This window comes from Aythya ferina, assembly GCF_964211825.1.
Source record: "Aythya ferina genome assembly, chromosome: 2".
Taxonomy (NCBI): domain Eukaryota; kingdom Metazoa; phylum Chordata; class Aves; order Anseriformes; family Anatidae; genus Aythya; species Aythya ferina.
Genome location: NC_140297.1, coordinates 13149993 through 13154664, shown reverse-complemented (window position 1 = coordinate 13154664; position 4672 = coordinate 13149993).

Sequence of the window (4672 nt, the reverse complement as noted above, 5' to 3'; positions counted from 1 at the left end):
TGACAGACACACCCATTTCCAAAACTACTGCCTTTTGCAGTAACATTTTCTAACTTGCTCTGATTTTTTTTTTTCCCTTTTTCTTTTTTCTTTTTTTTTTTTATTCTTTCTAAAACTGGAAAACAAATTAATGGATTCAATATACGGACAAGACTGACAATAGGGGAAGCCCAAATCTGTCTCTGTTGGATATCGTGTAATGTCCAAGCAGGACCCGGGTCTGATATTTGGATATGCAGCGGTTATATGTAGGGGGAAGTATGAAGTGAAAGAAGGATCGGAGAGAAGCTAAAGACAAATGAGAGGTAGGAACACCCTGAGATAAGATCAGGGAAGTGAAAAAATGAAGTGGTAAGTAGTAACACAAATTTTGGAAGCTGCAAGAGAAAAATAGAAGACAAAAGGAAGAAAAAATAAACACAATTTTGAAGAACGACTCAAAAGAGAGTGGCACAAGGCATAGTTCTGGACCTAACCCTTTAAAAAATGCCTGTCTGTATTCATGGTGGCAGGGCTGAGCGCTGATAGCTGTCATGTTTGTAGAACTGTTGAGGCCCTTTAAGACGTGCTGATTTTTTAAGAGCTTTGCCTTTCTCAGAACTGCTTAATAACTGCAAATTTAAGTAGTCCAAAACACATGATAGCATGAATCATGGTTCCTGTGGTAAGTCTGTGGTAAAATGTTGTGGCAGAAGTAGTATAACAGCTTATTAGAAGGTGAACATACACTTTTCATCCAAACATGGATATAGCAAAGATATGTTGAAGACTGAAAGTCCGTTAATCAAAAGAATATGTTTCTGTTGGAAACATAAAAACCATTCACATACCCCAAACACAAATTAGTGCACCTACCGTGTTGGCCATTCCTATTAAACAAAGTCTTGTTTTGTTTTGTTTTCTGTTTTTCTTCCAGAGGGAGATAGAACTTGAAGTTCTGAAGTGTACTCAACCCCAAAAATATAATGTTTTCTCTTTAACTACACAACAATTTCATTAAGTTAAACAAGGTCACCTAAAGAACTGAAATTTGCCATTCAATAGACCATCAACAACTTTGAAACATTTTATATAGAAACATAATTTCTGACTGAAGAGTTCTTCAGTTAAAGGTAGAGGATCATATTCCTAGATGGCATAAGAATGGAGTAGGTCCAACTATATTATTCTCATTTATGATCTTGAGAGTTTTCTGAGATAGTATCCTAACTGAAGCTTGAGATACTTTTCTATTAAAGGCCTCCCTCCCAGGAGACTTAAATAGTAGTATACTTTTACTTTTATAGTCTTTAAAAACAAAACAAAACAACTTAAAAAGTAAAAGTGATAGGTTCTTATTAAGTGAATAAAAAGTGGTATTTCTCACCCTAACACATTTTACAGCTTTAATTCAGACTTCCTTTCTTTTCTTTACAAAAGAAATGGGCAGCCCTTAGCCCCTGTGCAGCTTGTGTGGCTGTTGTAATCTCTGCCAGCCACCAGCAAGCAATCTTCAACCCAGCAATGCCAGGCAGAGAGGTGTTAAGACCTGTGATGATGAATTTTCTGGTGGGACAGTGGTAGGCTGAAAGCAGAGGGGAAGCTGATGACATGTCAGGCACAAAATACTGTTATGTTCCTAGATTTTGTTGCCTCAGTTTCTAGGCAACAGTGAGATATCTAGTAATTTATTAGTGACTTCCCAAAGTCCTGGCTGAGGTAGTTTAACTAGTGCCAGTTAATAATTCTGTTGCACAGGCAGATCTCCTGTGTACAAACCCACCTTCTTAATCAAGAAAAAACCACGATTCATTCCCTCACAAATATTTCCTTTCCTCAGTCTCTTCACAGCAATGCAATCATATTCAACAGTGGGCCTAAGTAGAAGAGCCAAGCACCAGGTCTTTCAAGATAGCATCCTAAATGAAACTTGAGATACCATTCCATGAAAGGCTTCAAGATCTTTGGGATAAACAGTATTCTTTAGGCTATAAATACTTATTTTCCTATATGAAAAACTACATGCATTGTTTGCCCTGTCAGAAATGTTTTTGTGGCAACTCCTGGACTGCCTTTCCTAATGGTGTAGAAAAATAAAAATAAAAATAAAAATAAAAAAATGGTTTATCTGGTTTAAATTGCAATCTGTCTCTCACCTCAAGTAGTCAAAAATGTTTTCTCCACCCCACACAGGTCTGCAGCAGAATTTGAATGTGAACTGCACCATAGTTTTCAGCCTTAAGATCTAAGGTGCAGGCCAGGATATTTGGATTTACACCTGACTTCTGCATGGGAAGGTGATGCCATCAATTAGTGAATAAAAACAGACAAACTACCTCCAGTTTAATTAACAGACTTTAGCCTCAAACCCAATTCAGAGACTTCAGGTTTGGGGCCATTTTGTATCAAAGGGGTGGAAAATGCAGTTGCATTGCTCCCTTTAGAACTGCAGGGCAGTTACTTGCCCACAGCGATGTAAAGCTGGCATTGAACGGTCTTCAAACAGAAGTGCACAGTGCTGAATTCCCCACAGCCCTGAATCATTGCTACATAGGTCAATTTTACACTAGAGCATTATTCCACTGACTGACTAGTACAAGTCAAATCACAGTGTTATCTAAAATCTCCATTTTCTGTCTGTTGTGTAAAGAGAACAGAATCTGCAACATGTTTCTGAGTAAAGCTTTGTTGCTCAAAAAGGTTGTTTTAATACTTTTTTTTTTTTTTTTTTTTTTTTTTTTTAATCTATACTTGTAACATTTAACCTCTGAGAAGGAAAGAATAGTCTTGGTGTTTAGATGCTATGAGAGGTGGTTTTGCTAGTAGTCCCATATAACAGAGCTTATGCAATGCTTTTGTTCCCAGAGGATTTTATTCCTATGCAGTTCTGTGTCTCTCCCCAAAAGGTCTGAGCATCTTCCCATAGAGAACACAATGCTTGTCTTTTTCGTCTACTACAATGACAATGGTAGCAAGTCACAGTTGTTACAGTCTACATGGAAAAACAGTAGCAGAGACTGAACAGGTCAAAATAGATATGGCTTTACCAAAATCACAAAATTTACACCGACTGAAGGCTTGACCTGCCATCAACAGAGCAGTGCAGCTTACACTGCTGTGGAAGGGAAGGGAAACAGCAACAATTTAAAAAATCCTTGTTCCCCCATGGTCAGAAGTGGTATGCTGGAATCATACTAGCATGCAACCACATTTAAACATAGCTATGGCCAGCATGGCTTGAATTCTAATGTGGACAGTGCCTAATTTAGGAAAGACACAGGAGAAGCTGAATGTAAATGTGCATAGGGGAATGTAAATGACTGGCACCAGTGTCACTTTCACTTTGTTATTAAAAGCAGTCTCAGTGCTTTGGAAGCAAACAGGCATCAGTGCAGCAGACTGGCTGTTGCCTTTAACACAAGGCCAGAAAAAAAACTCTAATTTTAGCTCTTTGTGAATGTACCATTTGAACAAGACACCCCTATGAAACAGGAAAGGAATCTCGCCATTAGCTCACCATTCTCTGAATACAGGCAGTTCCAACCTGAGGTAGCATCATGGATTGGAGGCAGTTACTTAGGTTTTATGCCATGCCAGTGGTGTTTTTTTTTGTTTGTTTGTTTGTTTGTTTGTTTGTTTCACCTCTGGCAGCAAAGCTATAAAGTGATTGCAGAACAGGTTTCAGGTGAGGGTCACTTCTCAGCTGTTAGAGGTCACTGTCATCTACAGGAGGGCAGGACACTTTGGCAGCTGTGTTTTCACCAATATTTCACAGTGAAAACTTTTCTGTCCCATGGCAAATTGCCTGAATGTTTGGTCTGATGTTCCCTCCTTAGCTCGCTGCCTAAACCAAGGATGGGGGAACCAATCTCCTGGGGCTCTGCAGAATGGAGGTGAATGGTCCTACCTGCATCCCATACACCTCTGTGCCCTAGGGGAGACAAGACCAGGGCAGGTGGACACAGGACTGAGTAATTCACATTCACCACAGAAAGGTGATCTGGCTGGAACTGATGGGTCAATGTCAGGTAAGGTAATGAAAAAGGTAGGTTTTATATCACTTTTATTCACCTTCATTTGCCTTGGATGTTTTCCAGTGCAGATAAAGACCTGATCATATTTATTTCTACACATAACAATGCTTTAAAAATATATATGTATAAATAAATAGTACTATATACATCTTAGAAAAATGTGCTGCTATATGACTATGTCATTTTTAACAGGGTGTTAATAAGTGTACAGGTTGGCCTTGTCACCACTTCTGAAATAAACTAGGGTTTCCTTTGTTGAAGCTTTTATTAGACTTTTGGATTGGAACAGTGCCAAGATGGTCACAGGATCGCATGACTCAGAGGGTTACTGAGATTTAAAAGAGTTTTAAGAGTTTAAAACAATAAAAAATAGCTCTACTGTGTCACTTTTAATAGATATAAATGTGTTACACAATTCAGACGCAGAAACTCCTTTCAGTAATGAACAAAGATCACCATAATAGCTGACATTTCTGAAATGTTTGAGAAGTAAGTTCAAGGTCATGTTTAAATGCAAACATGTTACGCATAGCAATTATCATGTGTTTGTTGTATTTATTGGTACAAAGTATTCAGAGAGTCGTGCATCAAGTAAACTAATGGTCTATTACTGAGCAAAGTTTAACGTCAAGCAATATGCTATGAATTTTAAAGCTTTT